General features: G+C 37.9%; 2 pseudogenes; both read right to left on the bottom strand.

Annotated features, from left to right (window-relative positions):
• Positions 1 to 1,423: 1,423 nt before the first annotated feature.
• On the bottom strand, positions 1,424 to 2,468 carry LOC129621256 (olfactory receptor 7A17-like; annotated as a pseudogene).
• A 10,053-nt stretch (positions 2,469 to 12,521) lies between these two features.
• On the bottom strand, positions 12,522 to 13,639 carry LOC129624531 (olfactory receptor-like protein OLF4; annotated as a pseudogene).
• Between the last annotated feature and the right edge of the window lie 3,731 nt (positions 13,640 to 17,370).

Here is a 17,370-nt window from a genome sequence, read left to right as displayed (position 1 = left end):
TTACCACTAGCACCACATGGGAAGCCCGTACTAAACACCTATATGTTAGCAACTATTATGCACTCTTCTTGTATTGATGACTTTAATATTATATAATGTATTTATATTTAGTTTTGGCTTTTTTTCTTTTATCTGTTTAAATTTCTACTCCCCCCACCCCTTACAAACCCTTGTGTCAAAAGTAGATCGCAGGGAGGGAGCTGCTCAGCTACAAAGGAAACCTCCATCCAGAAGCAGGTTGACTAGGAATGGTTTAGCACCAGGTTCCGCATGAATGTGCGGTGCGTGACAGGCAGGGGCAGCTCCCCATGTCCCAGGACAAAGGGTTATCTGCACTAGACCCCAGTCCATTCGCGGGGCAGGGCATGCCATGCCAAGCCCCAAGGCTCGTGGGCAGTGGTGCGTCGGTGGAGACAGCAGGGGACTGGCTATCTGAGGCTCCTGTGGAACTGCCGAATCCTTCAGCCTGGGCGGGATTCTGACTTAGAGGCATTCAGTCATAATCCCACAGATAGTAGCTTGGCCTCATTGGCTCCTCAGCCAAGCACAAACACAAAGTTTTGGCCTTTGTTTTAAAGTCTATTTTTTTCCCCCTAAGATAATGTTCTCCATATCTCCTATTTCTTTTACTTTCCATATGCATGAAATATCTTTTCCATCCTTTTACTATCATTCTTTGTGGTTCTTTAGCTCTGAAGTGAGTTTCTTACAAACAGCATAGAGAAGATAGAAGAGTCTTGTGTTTTTGTTTATGTTTTTTTTTTTTTTTAACTCAATAAGCCACCCTATGTCTTTAATTGAAACATTTAGCTCATTGGCATTTAAAATATTAATGATAAATATATGCTTATTGACACTTTGTTATCCATTTTCCAGTATTTGTAGTTCTTTTGAAAATATTTGAGATAATACATATGTCATGGGGCTTCCCCAATGGCTCAGTGGTAAAGAAGCTGCCTGCAATGCAGGAGACGTGGGTTCAATGCCTGGGTTGGGAAGATCCCCTGGTGGAGGGCAGGGCAACCCACTCCAGTATATTCACCTGGAGAATCCATGGTTGTGGTACACGGGGTCACAAAGAGTGGGACACAGCTGAAGCAACTGAGCACGCATGCATGTACATATATCATCTGAGATGAAATTATTCATAAGTAATCCATGTAGCACCATGAAATTAACCAGACTTTCAAAGTGTTTCTGCTCTTAGGCTAGGAAAAACGTTTTGAAAATAGGAAAGTGGATAATGGGGATAACTGTCTTTTCATCAGAGAGAGGAAAAAGCTTCAAAAAGTGAGTGCACAATTTATTTAAAGTGTAAAAGTCAAAGAAACAGAAATTCCAGGAAATAAATAGAAAAAGCAAGCTCAACATCCATAATCTAATCAAAGAATAGGAGTTTTTGTTCCAAAGCTTGAGGTCTTCTTCAAAGATGCTTCTTCAGACCCAGAACAATTTCCCTGTTTATAGCTACCATGTGAATGACTCTTTTCAGAGCTCTTTTTATGTCTTTGTTTCTGAGACTGTAGATGAAGGGGTTCAGCATGGGTGTGACCACGGTGTACATCACAGAGGCTGTTGCACTTGAATGAGAGTTGTGGGGAGCAGTAGCAGAGCTAAGGTACACTCCTAGGCTTGAACAATAATATAAGGAGACAACTGAGAGGTGAGATGCACAGATGGAGACTGCTTTATATTTCCCCTGAGGTGATGAGATTCCATGTATGGAGAACATTATCTTAGAGTAAGAGTAAAGGATACCAGCCAGGGGACCACCACCCAACAGCACTGCTGTAAAATACATAATGGTATCATTAAGAAGCGTATCATCACAGGCAAGTTGGACAATGTGCTTGATTTCACAGAAAAAGTGAGGGATTTCCAAATCTGTACAGAAAGACAGCCGTAACACAAGTAAGGTTTCTAACAAGGAAAGCAGGGTACTAATGATCCAGGATAGCAGAACCAAAAGTCCACAGAGTCAAGGGCTCATGATGACTGTGTAGTGCAGGGGGTGACAGATGGCCACATACAGGTCATAGGCCATCACGGTCAGAAGAAAATCATCCAACACTGCAAAGAGCATGTAAAAATACATCTGACTGATGCAGCCTTCATAGGATATAGCTTTTCTCTGGCTCTGTATATTAATTAACATCTTTAGGATTGTTGTGGTGGTGAAACAGATGTCTACAAAGGACAGGTTGGAGAGGAAGAAGTACATGGGGGTGTGGAGGTGGGAGTCTGAACTGACAGCCAGGATGATGAGCAGGTTTCCAAACCCAGTGATCAGGTACATTAAGAGGAAAAGCCCAAATATAAGGGGCTGTAGCTCTGCTTTCATTGATAATCCCTGAAGAAGAAATTCTGAATTTTGTGTATCATTTCCTGGTATCATGTTGTGGTGTTGATGACTAGGAATAAAAAAAAAAATTGTGTGAATCATTTTTACCCAAATGGGCATTATTCATTTGAAAATGCTACAATTACCTCTATATCTATCTCTACCTACCTATCTACCTATTCATCCATATTTTCATCTGTATTTTTAATGAATCCTCACGTTTAAAGGATGTTTTGTAACATCTCTGACTAGGAATTCTGTTAGAGAGAGAGGCATAATACTGACCTAAGTGGAAAAAACAGATCTAAATTGTTAAGGTAGTGCCAGTTAGATTATGATGTGGAGAAAGCTTTCAGATTTTCTCTCAAGGGAAAATGCATTACACAGTTTTAATGAGAAATATTTTTATCCATTTGAGAAATATATGCTGAATACTAGCCATTTTCTAGGTTTAAAATTCTGAGAAAGAAAAGCTAAAAAATAATGGTAAAGAAAATAAGCATATAAATATCTTATATCATGCCACATGGTGACAGATTCTATGAATAATATAAAAAAGTGTAAAGACAGTGGATAAGGGTGCTTTTTTTTCAAACTGAGAGTTCAGAAAGACCTTAAAAATGGAGAAGATAAAGTTATACTAAATGTTGTTAAGATATATCCATCTAAAATAGAGGAACTGACATATATAAAGCAAGTATGAAGAGACCTAAATGGAGAAATTGGCAGTAGCACAATAATAGAGAAGGACTTTGACACTCCTTTTACATCATTGCATAGCTCATTGAGACAGAAAATCAACAAGAAACAACAGCTTTATGTTTTCATTAGGCCAGATGGACATGATAGATTTGTACAGAACATTCCATCCAAATGCAGCAGAATATACATTCTTCTCAAGTGCACATGGAACTTTCTCAAGAGTACTGTTTCCCATATGTTGGTAAACAATAGTCTTAATAAATTCAGAAGACTGAAATTTCATGAGTCATTTTCTGATTACAATGGTATGAAACTACAAATCGACTATAGAAGAGAACTGCAAAAAATCAAGAATATATGCAGGCTAAACAACATGCTACTGAACAACTATTGGTCAATTCAGAAATCAAAGGAGTCATTAAGAAAAATATCTGAAGACAAATAAAAATGAAAACGTGGCATATCTAAATCTCTGAGATGAGCAAAAGAATGAGAGGGAAATTTATAAGAACACAGACCTACCTCAAGATACAAGAATGCTCTCAACAAACAATCTAATTTTATATCTAAAGGAAGTAGAAAAAGAAGAAGACACAGCTCAAATTCAATAGAAAGAATGAAATAATAAAAATCAGAGAAGAAATTAATGAAATAAAGACTATAAAAATAGGAATGATTAGTCTTACTAACAGCTGATTCTTTGAAAAGACCAACAAAATTGGCAAACCTGTATTAAATTCACTAAAAAAATAGAGAGGCAGAAGTTTTTGATTAATAAAATAACAAATGAAAAAGGAGAAATAGCAGTGAATACATGAGAAATACAAAAGATTATGAATAGCTATAAGTCAACAAATTGGACAACCTAGAAAACATGAACAGAATCTTAGAATTATATGACATTTCATGACTGAATCATAAAAGGATAGAACATTTGAACAGACCTATCATTTAGTACAGATATTCAAGTCAATGTATGGCAAAACCAATACAATATTGTAAAGTAAAATACATAAATTAATTAAATTTTAAAAAGTACAGATATTAAAACAGTAACAAAAAATCTCCCCCAAATCAAAAGTTCTGGACCAGACAGCTTCAGGGGTGAATTCTTTGAAACACTACCTATCCTCCCCAAACTCTGTGAAAAAGTAAAAGAGAGAAAACCATCCTTAATAATTTCATGAGACCAAATTTACCCTGATTCTCAAACCAAACTAGAACAACAATGAGAGCAAAAAAATACAGTGCAATAGATCTGAAGGACATAGAGCAAAAAGCCTCAACAAAATATTAACAAAAGAATACAACAGTTCTTAAAAGGACCACACACCATAAAAAAGTGTTGTCAAGTGGTTTATGTTTCTGGAATGCAAGGATGTTTTAACATCTGTAAATTAACATGGAAAATAGCAATAACATAGTGAAGAATAAATATCGTATGATTAGTTCAGTAGATCCAGAAAAAGATGCTGATGTTGAAAGAGAGTTCAAAGATTCATAAAAACTTTAACCATATAAATTCTCAATAAAGTGGGTATTGAGGGAATTTATCTCAACATAATAAAAACCATATATGACAAACTCACTGCTAACATCATAATCAAAGTTGAAAAACTAGATGCTATCTCTCTAAGATTAGAAAGATGACAAAGGTACCCACTCTTCCTAGTCTTACTCAGTATAGTATTGGAATCCTAGCCAGTGTAATGAGGCAAGAAAATAAAAGACATTTATTTTTTGGAATTGGAAAGGAAGTAAATCTATCATAAATTGCAGATGACATAAATTTTTGTGTAGGAAACTCTAAAGATCCCACCAAATACTATTAGAAATAACAAATGAATACTATGAAGTTATAGGTATAAAATCAATATAAAAAACTGCAATGTCTATAAGCAATAATGATGAACTAGCAGGAAAAAAAAAAAAACTCAAATACAAACACACTTACAATTGCAACAAGAAAATAAAAATTTAACTCCTAACAACAACAAAAAATCAACTCAAAATGGGTTAAACTAATGAATGCAAAACCTGAGAAATCATAAAACTTCTAGAAGACAAAGGCAATACACTCTTTTGCAATATATTGTTAGAAACTTATGCTAAGGCAGAAAAAAAATAATCTAATGGGATTACATTGATTAAAGATCTGCTCAGCAAGGCAAACCATTAATAAAATGAAAGGGCAACCTACTAAATGGGAGATGATCTTCACCAATAATGTATCAGATAAGGGGTTCATATCCAATATTTATAAATAACTCATATAAGTCAGCAATCAAACTACAAACAACCTAATTCAAAAGTGGGAAGAAGAGCTGAATAGACTTCTCCAAAGAAGACATACAAATGCCCATCAGGCACAGGAAAAGATGTCCAACCTCACTAATTTTTAGTGAAATGCAAAGAAAAACCAAAATGAGGTATCACCTGTGGCACATTAGGAGGACTATTACCACAGATGTATAGAACAGCCTTTTGGACTCTGGGAGAGGGAGAGAGGGGGATGATTTGGGAGAATGGCATTGAAACATGTACAATATCATATAAGAAATGAATCGCCAGTCCAGATTCGATGCAGGATACAGGACACTTGGGGCTGGTATACTGGGATGACCCAGAAGGATGGTATGGGGAGGGAGATGGGAGGGGGGTTCAGGATTGGGAACACGTGTACACCTGTGGCGGATTCATGTTGATGTATGGCAAAACCAATACAATATTGTAAAGTAATTAGCCTCCAATTAAAATAAATAAATTAAAAAAAAGTCTAGAAATAATGTGTTAAAGAGGATGAAGACCATAGGTAACCCTTATGCACTGTTGGTAGGAATATAAATTGGTGGTGCCAGTATTGAAAAACAGTGTGGAAATTCCTCAAAATTTAAAAATAAAACTGACATATCATCCAAAAATTCCACTTCTGAATATTTTACCCACACTGCCCAAAATTTCCACTAATTTGAAAAGAGGTATGCACACCAATGTTCATTGCAGTATTATTGAAAACAACTAAAATACGGAAGCAGCCATTTATAGATGAATGGATAAAGAAGATGTGGTAGGTGTCTACCATGGAATACTATTCAGTCAAAATAAGTCACCATTTTTGACAAATGTTCATCTAAACTAGGAGGCATGATGGAAGGAAATAACTCTAACAAACACTTAGATACAGAGAACACAGTAGTTGTCGCAGGGAGCATTGGGGGAACTGTGTAGTGAAGGATGGAAAATGAACTACAGCACACTGTAGTAGAAGTCAAAATATAATATTCACATGAAACTTATGCAACGTTTTAAACCAATGTTACCTCAGTAAATAAAAGAATGCAGAAACAATATCCAAATTCCAGTTGGTAAGCCTCTCATGGATATTTAAACATGGAGATCCATATTTGTATGACCATTTTGTGTCCTGTATTTAAGAAAACATAAAAGTCAATTTAAAAACAGAGGAGAGAGCTACACATCAGTAGGTGAAAAGATCTAGAATACTCACGTGGTTCCTGAGAAATTGTGATGAGAAAAAAATTTTTATTGGTTCTGGCAATATTCGAACCCCAGTTATATCTCATCAATGCCCAGAATACCTAATAAATCAGGAAGAACATATGCACAATTTAATCTCCAGAGAAACAAACAACATTTTACAATGTTATGACCCTTTACTGATTAAACATTCCATTAGAGTAAAGGTCGTAGGAAATAAATTCTCAATTTAAAATAGAAAATATACAAGGTACAATAACCATTGTACATTAAAAAAATTGAAATGGTGAAATACTTTTTAAAATGATACCATATGAAAAGACTCTGGGCACTTGAAAACTGAGTTTTGATTCTTGGATGTACCACATATTGGTTTTTTTTTTTTTTTTTTTTGTCATGGAGGTGGTCAATGGAACCATTATAAATGCTAACGTTCTCTTTTACGTGGTAAGAAAGTAGTGTACACTGTCTGAAGGTGCTCAACAGATTTATTCAATAAGTAAATAGAATAGTTCCTTCCTGTTAAGAAATGAATGGTTATCACTGCCAATGAGACGAACTTGATTTTTTCCCCAACGTTTCAAGTGTCACTGTTGCTTCCCCACCTCTCAGTAATGAAATAGTTGTAAAGTAGAGCTTGTTAGCATAACTCTTTTTCATATTAGGTACAATTTGTTATCCATATGGATATCCAACATGAGGAACATCTGTGCAAACAAATATCCACCTCCCTTAGTCTGTTTCTAATCAACACACAAACATACTCAAACATAAACATGATACATGGACAAACATGAAAATAAAAGATGCAAAACATGAAAATATTTACAGAATATGCAATCAACAAAGGATTAGTCTCCAAAATTTAATAACAGTTTGTGTGGCTCAATATAATAAAAACAAACTATCTAATCAAAAAATGAGTCTTTCTAGTAAACAAATGCTCAAATACATCCCATCTTAAGCACTTAAAAAATGCCTTTAGTTCACTGGACAAGACTCTGAACCTAATATTCTATAATACAACTCCCCTTAACTGTAAATATCCTCATCCATGGTCTAATTTTACTGGAACTACACTATGCCTCGAATTCCTTCTTCATTCTCACTCAGCTGAACTTTCTATTCCATGAGTTAGCTGCAATGATACTCCTTGTATTTCTAAGTTCAGAAGACACTTCTCTTTTTACTACATTAAATGAATTAATTATAGGTTAATTAGTCTCTCTAGCATAGACACATGACAATCTCTTGTCTCAGGGTTAGAGTGGTCTGGTTCTTATGTGAGCTTAGGTAAAAGTCAGGTTCATTTCTCTCTGAACCTTTTTTCTTCACCTACTTATTGAGTTCTCAGATGTACCTGGATAATGTCTCTAAGAGAAAAATCTGTATGGATGTCTGAATTGCTGTCTGGATGATCAGCAATGGAGACAGAAGCTCTGTTTCCAGACAAGCCAACAGGAAGGAGCAAAGCATTGGTTCCTGAGCTATGATAAGACTCCAAAAGCAACTCTCCAGCACCAGGAATGCATGCACTAAGGAATTACAGCAGAGGAGATAGTTATAGCTCCCTAGGCTGCTCCTTAGGCATCGTTTCCATTGTTGCCACAACTTCGGAGTTAATAATTTCCCTGTGGGACGCTGATCTGAACACAAAGAAAATGATTCCTATTGAGTCTCTGTTCCCAAGAGACCAGATTAGTAGAAATCAGGTGACTCCAGTCTATTCTTAGTTCTCCATGAACTCTCTTGCCTTCCAGGAGTCTCACCTCATTACACCTAATCTCAACCTTGATCTAATGTTTTCTCCAAATCTGAGAATGATAACCTGTGTTTATTAGGTCCCATGGAGTTTCAAAACATTGACTTGTGAGAGGATGTTTCCCAATAACTCTAGAAAATTAGTATTTACCTCTTCAACAAAAAGTCTATACATGCATAAATGAACCAAATGTAAAACAGCTAGTTGGTTAAAACAACAACAACAACAACAAAACTAAAAGCCCTTTTTGCTTTTTTAAATGAATGTGAAGAAAAATGGCTGTAGAAATACTAGTATTATACAAAAGGAAAGGACTCCCATAGACAATTTATGATGGAGAAAGTACATATCTAACAAACTCACAAATATATTCACCTTCACAGATAATGAAATAATTTGAAAGTAAAGGTCATTACCATGTCTGCTTTGATATAGTATATAATTTTCTTTCATGTGAATACCCACACTGAGAGGATACCATGAGAAATATATTTAATGAAATGCTATTGCAAGAGAATACTTTCAAGAATTCTTTAGTCTGTGTTTCTCATTAATATACAGTCAGTTATGCACCATCTTTTAAAATAAAAAGAATGCCATCACTTCACTGTGTATTCCCTCCTCTCCTAATAAGGATATTTCTCTACTCCAGTTAATTACGAAGATCCTTGGACTTATTTTCCACTTTTACCAGAAGCACTTTACATCCCCCATTCTATCTTCTAATTGGGCTTCCAAGGTGGCACTAGTGGTAAAAAAAAAAAAAAAAAAAAAAAAAAAAAAAAAAAAACCACAAAAAACCCTCCTGCCAATGCAGCAGTTGTAAGAGATGCAGGTTCAATACTTGGGTTGGGAAGATCCCCTGGGGAGGGCATGGTAACCCACTCCAGCATTCTCTTGGACAGAGGAGTCTGGTGGGCTACATTCTTCAGGGTCAAAAGAGTCAGACACGACTGAAGTGACTTAACATGCATTTCAATTTAATTTTCAACATTGACCTTGCTTTGCTGAGTACAGTATTCACTTCTTTCTTAGCCATCATAAATAAATTAATTAATTAATGAGGGAAACAATCAATCACAGTGAATTGGAGGCCATAGTTTAGGAAGGATTGGCTCAGGTAAACATTCTTGGTTTTCCTTCTCTCTGATTCACTCCTACAGTGTCTACGGGGCTTTCAGACTCAAGGATTGTGATCTCTGAGAGGACAGTCTCCAGGAGGAATCACCAGTTCCCCCTGGATGGTTTGATGGTCGAGGTTGAAATCTTTCCCCTGGCAAGATGGCAGGAAGAAGTGAAATGCCGGTCTCTGAGTCATGCTTTGAACACCCCAAAGAAACAATGGTGTCCCATTAAGCCCTGAATTTGCAACTATGAAGACTTTTGCTCCCTATATCTGTTTGTTGGGCACATATTCCTCTTGTTACTCAAGATTATAAGTACTGATGTTCACTTCACTCTTCTTTCCCCACTTTGAGGTGTCTCTCTTCTCACTGGGATGTTCAGACTTGGGATAGAGGAGATGGGAGTCATACGAAATTTTCTTTCCTTTCCCTGTTCAATGGGATTCCCAGGTGGCACTGGTTTCCTTGGTGGTTAAAAAGGTAAAGAATCTGCCTGCAATGCGGGAGACCTGGATTCATTCCCTGGTCGGGAAGATCCCCTGGAGAGTGGAATGGATACACAGCCCAGTATTCTGACCTGCAGAATTCCCATGGATAGGGGATCCTGGCTGCCTACAGTCCACAGGGTCTCAAAGAGTCGGACACACTGAGCAACTTTCACTTTCACTCCCACATGTCACTAGTGGTAAAGAACCCGCTGTCAATGCAGGAGACACAAGAGACACCGGGTTCAATCCCTGAGTCGGGAAGATTCCCTGGAGGACGGCATGGCAACACACTCCAGTATTCTTGACTGGAGAATCCCATGGACAGAGAAGCCTAGCAGGCTATAGTCCATGGGTGTTACAAAGAGTCGGACTCCCATCACTGAGTCAGTGATGCCATCTAACCACTTCATCCTCTATTGACCTCTTCTCCTCCTGCCCTCAATCTTTCCCAGCATCAGGGGCTTTTCCAATGAGTCAGCTCTTCACATCAGGTGACCAAAGTATTGGACCTTCAGCATGAGTCCTCCCATGAATATTCAGGGCTGATTTTCTTTAGGATGGACTGGTTTGATCTCCTTGCAGTCCAAGGGACTCTCAAGAGTCTTCTCCAGTACCACAGTTCAAAAGCATCAATTCTTTGGTCCTCAATCTCATTTAAGACAACTTACTTATGACAAACTCATTTTTTTCTGTAAACTATGTTAACCTAGATATAGAAATGGATGAACTGTCCATAGTTTGGTTTTAGAAAGATGAGCACTACACCCAGGCACAGGATCATGGGTGAGCCTTAGAAGTACTGTATAGAGCTGTTGCTGCTGCTGCTACTAAGTTCCTTCAGTTGTGTCTGATTCTGTGCAACCCCATTGATGGCAGCCCACCAGGCTCCTCTGCCCCTGGGATTCTCCAGGCAAGAATACTGGAGTGGGTTGCCATATCCTTCTCCAACTATATAGAGACTGAAAGCTAATTACAGAGACTGGAAGCTAATTACAGACTCACAAGAAATCTAGTATAACTTGGAACAACTCCAAACTATATCATCCCATTTGATAATAAATACATTATGTTTTAATATTTTATTTTATGATGGATGGTTACTCAGTCTGCTAACAAATATAATCATCAGTAGAACGATATTTAGAGCAAAGATAATAATCTATTGCTTGTTATATTTCACTGTGTTCTAACATTTGCAAATGGCATTTTCAATTACTCTCATCCAACTTTTTTCCCCCACACAACTCTATTAAAAAGTGACTTCAGTGCTTGGGGCTGGTGCACTGGGATGACTCAGAGGCATGGTATAGGGAGGGAGGTGGAAGAGGGGTTCAGGATGGGGAACACATGTACACCCGTGGCAGATGCATGTTGATGTATGACAAAACCAATACAAAATTGTAAAGTAAAAAAAAAAAAAAGTGATTTCACTGATGTTCCTTTCCTGATAGGAGAGCTTGAAAGAACATGCATGTTTGTGTACAAAACAGGCTGACCCTAGGTCTTATATCTATACAGGAAAGCACATTCTTATGATTCAGTTTTGATCATGATAGTTGAAGGAATTGCTTTGTGTATGTGAGATAAATAGTGGATGATACTGCCCATTCACTGCTTATTTTGTTTCTGACAACATTTAGAATAGATGCTAAGTTTTATTTAGAACAATGGAAAAAGTGATAGCTGTAGGCATCACCTGAAATTTTTAAGTAGGATGAGTGAGATAAGTCAATAAGAAAAAATAAAAACAGGTTCATCAATCATCTTATATATTTACACTGATATTCCATACTTTAATGACTATACATACAGCTTAAAAATAAATGGCATGTGTAATAATACAAAGTATCATTTAAAATTTGTTTAATTATATACAATGACATCTCTGATTCATATTAAATCATATGACTCTGACTAAGTTATAATATGGCTGAAGATCATATTAAGTCAATTAATTTATTTCAGTTTCTGTTTCTGTGTAGACTACACTGACAGATCTGTATTTGATAATCAGCTTTGCTAATGACTATGGTAGGGAATGTGTACATAGAGTCTTATAAGAGAATAGAATCCTATTCAGGAGAATAAAACCTAATGACCTTTTATAAAATAGACTGTTATGTTAAGGTCTGCATTATCAGGAACACCAGTTCAGGCCATAAAAGGGAATGATGGACCCAGAGGTGAAAAATTGTATTCCAGGTTTTTCCTCTCCCACAATGTTATAAAAATGAACTCTGTAGTTTAGTTTTTTTTTTTTTTTTTTTTTTTCTGATGAAGTGGTAACTCATGAGTATTCTTTTAGCAAAACTAAGATGCATCACCTGATATGGTATTTGTCATTTTAAAAGAAATTGTTCTTAATAAACCCAAGCAGTTTCATGAGATAAATGAGAATTTCCAACTTTTTGATATCAAAGCTTGGGGATGAAGTAGGAAAAATAGGAAGAAAGAATGGAAGGAAAGAAAAATGGTTGGATGTCTGACAGAGAAGAGTAATTAAGAGAGTAATTAAATTGTGTAGAGTAGTTGGAAAAAAATGAGAATTCTAGGAAATAAATAACAGGGCAACTCATACTTCCAAAGTCTGATTTAAAAAATCACAGCTACTTACTCTGAGACTTTGAGATCTGCAATCTTGGGCACTTCTCCAAATCTAGAATAACTGACCTTTTTAGACTTGCCATCACAAATAATCTTTTCAGAGCCCCCTTTATGTCTTTGTTTCTCAGACTGTAGATAAAGGGGTTCAGCATGGGTGTGACCACAGTGTACATCACCGAGGCTGTTGCACTTGAGTGTGAGCTGTGGGTAGCAGGAGAGCTAAGGTACACTCCTAGGCTCGTACAAAAGAATAAGGAGACGACTGAGAGGTGAGAGGAACAGGTGGAAAATGCTTTATACTTCCCCTGAACTGATGAGATTCTGCATATACAGGAAACTATCTTTGAGTAAGAATAAAGGATACCAGCCAGGGGACCACTACCCAGAAGTACAACTGTAAGATACATTACCATATTATTAAGAAAGGTGTCAGAACAGGCAAGTTGGGTTATCTGACTGAGGTCACAAAAAAAGTCAGGGATTTCCACAACAGTGCAAAAAGAAAGCTGTAACAAAATTAAACTTTGTAACAAGGAATTCAGGACACTGATGGTCCAGGACACCAGAACCAGCAGAAAGCAGAGCCGAGGGCTCATAATGACCATGTAGTGCAGGGGGTGACAGATGGCCACAAAGCGGTCATAGGCCATCACTGTGAGGAGGAAGATGTCCAACACTGCAGACAGTAGGAAAAAATAAATTTGTGTGATGCAGCCTTCATAGGTTATAACTTTGCTCTGGGTCTGGATGTTCCACAACATCTTTGGGACGGTGGTAGAGGTGAAACAAATGTCTACAAAGGACAGATTGGCGAGAAAGAAGTACATGGGGGTGTGTAGGTGGGTGTCTGAGCTGACTGCCAGGATGATGAGCAGGTTTCCAAACACGGTGATCAGGTACATGGAGAGGAAAAGTCCAAATATGAGGGCCTGCAGTTCTGGTTCCTGTGAGAACCCCAGAAGAAGAAACTCTGAAATTTCTGTATCATTCCCCAATTCCATGTAGTAGAGGTGACTGCCTGGAAACAAACAAACAAATGAACAAACAAACAAAAAAATGACATGACTAGTTTTATCTGAATTTGGCATTGTAATAATGTTGAAATTCTACAATTTTGCATTCAAAAATTAAAATCCATAATTTTTGTATGAAAATTTCTCCTTCAAGAGATCCCCTGTGCCATCTCTGAGTATCAACTTCTGGCCCATATTCAGCCTCCTTCCCAAATGGACATGTATTGGGGAGTTTAGATGAGAAATTCTGCCATGTTTTGGGGGAATATAAATTGAGGACTGACCTACTTCTAGATAAAGAACATACTGTACTGAGAGATAGTTGCTATGAAGAAAGAGATCTAGTATGAAGAAGAAAGTTAATGGGGGTATTATGCTTTATTTTCTTGGGCTCCAAAATCACTGTGGATCGTGACTGCACCATGGAATTAAAGGATGCTTGCTCCTTGGAAGAAAAGCTATGACAAACTTAGATAGCATATCAAAAAGCAGAGACATCACTTTGCTGACAAAGTTTCCTTATAGTCAAAACTATGGTTTCTCCACTAGTCATGTACAGATGTGAGAGTTTGACTATAAAGAAGGCTAAAGGCCAAAGAATTGATGTTTTTGAACTGTGGTGTTGGAGAAGACTCTTGAGAGTCCCTTGGACTGCAAGATCAAACCAGTCAATCCTAAAGGAAGTCATCTCTGAATATTCATTGGAAGGACTGATGCTGAAGCTGAAGCTCCAATCCTTTAGCTATCTAATGCAAAGATCTGACTCTGCAAAAAACCCTGATGGTGGGAAACATTGAGGGCAGGAGGAGGAGAGGGCCACAGAGAATGAGATGGTTGGATGGCATCACCTGACTCAATGGACATGAGTTTGAGCAAACTTCCAGAAATGGTAAAGTACAGGGAAGCCTGGTGTGCTGCAGTCCATGGGGTTGCAAAGAGCTGCACATGCCTGAGTGAACAACAACAACAATAATGTTTTATGGAGTGTTCAGATAGTCTGCCAAACATCTGAACAGAGACCTCATGGAAGTGAGGGCCGGAAATGTGAGATTATCTGAAGGAAATGTGTGAGGTGGACAGAGATAACCCCCAGGTGAAAGGACCTGAAAAGGTATTTGTTTCAGAAAATCAAGTTTGAAAGGAAGCTTTTTTATCCACGGGAAAGTCCATGAGGTAAAGTGATAAGATATAGTATTAGAAAATTTGGAGGTACCAAGAGGCCTCCTTGCAATGACCAGGCTATTCTCAATCTCAGGCACACAATTAGGAAAAACAATGTCACAAGCCAAGCTGTCAACATTAGATTATCTTTCTTCCCTAAGTGTAGTAATAGTACCTAAAGTCCAGTACTATTTTTGCAGAGTCAGCTCTTTGCATCAGATAGCCAAAGGATTGGAGCTTCAGCTTCAGTAGTACCTAAATACCCTGGACACATAAAACAGGGCTCTATCTAAATATGACAATTTTGTATTCAGCCTGGCTTTCTGTGGGAGTGGGATGGGGTAGGAGAGGGTGGTTCAAGAGGGAGGTGATACACACACACACACACACACACACACACACACACACACATATGTATAGAAAAGTGAAAAGTGAAAGTTGCTCAGTTGTGTCTGACCCTTTGGGACCCCATGGACTATACAGTCCCTGGAACTCTTCATACCAGAATACTGGAGTGAGTAGCCTTTCCCTTCTCCAGAAGATCTTTCCAACCCAGGGATCAAACCCAGGTCTCCCGCATTGCAGGCAGATTCTTTACCAGCTGAGCCACAAGAGAAGCCCAAGAATACTGGAGTGGGCAGCCTATCCCTTCTCCAGTGGATCTTCCCGACCCAGGAATTGAACTGGGGTCTCCTGCATTGCAGGCAGATTCTTTACCAACTGCTATCAGGGAAGCCCATCTTATATAATTATGGTTGATTTGCGATGTTGTCTGGCAGAAACCAACACAACATTGTAAGCCAATTTTCCACTGATTAAAAAAAAAGACTCCATCTTTTTTTTAGGCAAAATATGGAATGGGTGAATTTAACTCAGAGGACCATTATATATACTACTGTAGGAAAGAATTCCTTAGAAGAAATGAAGTAGCCATCATAGTCAACAAAAGAGTCTGAAATGTAGTACTTGGGCGCAGTCTCAAAAATGAGAGAATGATCTCTGCTCACTTCCAAGCAAAACAATTCAATATCACAGTAATCCAAGTCTATGCCCCAATCAGTAAAGCTGTAGAAACTGAAGTTGAATGATTCTATTAAGACCTACAAGACCTTCTAGAACTAACACCCAAAAAAGATGTCCTTTTAAAACACTATAGGGGACTGGAATGCAAAAGTAGAAAGTCAAAAAATACCTGGAGTAACAGGCAGATTTGGCCTTGGAGTACAGAATGAAGCTAATAGAGTTTTTCCAAGAGAACACACTGGTCATAGCAAGTACCCTCTTCCAACAACACCAGAGAAGACTCTGCACATGGACATCACCGGACGGTCAACACCGAAATCAGATTGATTATATTCTTTACAGCCAAAGATGGAGAAGCTCTATACAGTCAGCAAAAAAAGACCAGGAGCTGACTGTGGCTCTGATCATGAACTCCATATTTCCAAACTTAGATTTAAATTGAAGAAAGTAGGGAAAACCACTAACCATTCATGTATGACTCAAACCTCTTTTGATCATAGAGTGAAAGTGACAAAAAATTCAAGGGATTAGATCTGATAGAGTGCCTGAAGAACTGTGGATGAAGGTTCTTGACATTGTAGAAGAGGCAGTGATCAAGACCATCCCCAAGAAAAAGAAGTGACAAAAGGCAAAATGGTTGTCTAAGGAGGCCTTACAAACAGCTATGAAAAGAAGACAAGTAAAAGCCAAAGGAGAAAAGGAAAGATATACCCATTTGAATTCAGAGTTCCAAAGAATAGCAAGGAGAGATAAGAAAGTCTTCCTCAGTGATCAATGCAAAGAAAGAGAGGAAAACAATAGAATGGGAAAAACTAGGGATTGCTTCAAGAAAATTAGAGATGCCAAGGAAACTTTTCATGCAAAGATGGGCACAATACAGGACAGAGTGGTATGAACCTATCAGAAGCAGAAGATTTTAAGAAGAGGTGGCAAGACTACACAGAAGAATTGAACAAAAAAGATCTTCATGACCCAGATAACCACAATGGTGTGATCACTCACCTAGAGCCAGATATCCTGGAATGTGAAGTCAAGTGGACCTTAGGAAGAATCACCATGAACAAAGCTAGTGGAGGTGATGGAATTCCAGTTGAGCTATTCCACATCCTAAAGGATGATGCTGTGAAAGTGCTGCACTCAATAAGCCAGCTAATTTGGAAAATTCAGCAGTGGCCACAGGACTGGAAAAAGTCAGTTTTCATTCCAATCCCAAAGAAAGGCAATGCCAAAAAATGGTCAAACTACCACACAATTGGACTCATCTCACACGCTAACAAAGGAATGCTCAAAATTCTCCAAGCCAGGCTTCAACAGTACATGAACATGAACTTCCAGATGTTCAAACTCGATTTAGAAAAGCCAGAGAAGACAGAGATAAAATTGCCAACATCTGATGGATCATCAAAAAAGCAAGAGAGTTCCAGAAAAACATCTACTTCTGCTTTATCGACTACAGCAAGACCTTTGACTGTGTGGATCACAATAAACTGTGAAAAATTCTGAAACAGATGGGAATACCAGACCACCTGGCCTGCCTCTTCAGAAACCTATATGCCGGTCAGGAAGCATCAATTAGAACTGGACATGGAAAAACAGACTGCTTCCAAGGAGTACATCAACGCTGTATATTGAATCCCTGCTTATTTAACTTGTA

The sequence above is a fragment of the Bubalus kerabau genome, chromosome 1 (assembly GCF_029407905.1).
Source record: "Bubalus kerabau isolate K-KA32 ecotype Philippines breed swamp buffalo chromosome 1, PCC_UOA_SB_1v2, whole genome shotgun sequence".
Lineage (NCBI taxonomy): Eukaryota > Metazoa > Chordata > Mammalia > Artiodactyla > Bovidae > Bubalus > Bubalus kerabau.
This window is presented reverse-complemented; position numbering and strand designations above follow the sequence as displayed.